This window comes from Penaeus monodon, chromosome 32 (genome assembly GCF_015228065.2).
Source record: "Penaeus monodon isolate SGIC_2016 chromosome 32, NSTDA_Pmon_1, whole genome shotgun sequence".
NCBI lineage: Eukaryota > Metazoa > Arthropoda > Malacostraca > Decapoda > Penaeidae > Penaeus > Penaeus monodon.
The window spans coordinates 33,647,907-33,648,180 of record NC_051417.1 but is presented as its reverse complement, the minus strand read 5'-3'; positions in this window follow the sequence as shown (position 1 = coordinate 33,648,180).

The window sequence follows — 274 nt, the reverse complement described above, 5'->3', positions numbered from 1 at the left end:
CCCTTTATCACACAATACTAATATTTTAGTAATACCAATACGATTATGTTCAATATGTTATCAAAAAGCGATTTCTTATCTCTGTAAAAGAACACGCTTGCTCTCATCTCCATAGGATTTCCTCTCCGTCTTTCATATTGCGATTCTTACCCAAAATGGAGTCGAAACACCTATGTCCTTGGAGTGATTTTTTTTTTGACTTGCCTTGTTCCTTTTTTTGCTTGTGTGTGTAAGTGTTTTGGTCATATTTCAGGATGGTAAGTTTTGGAAGTGT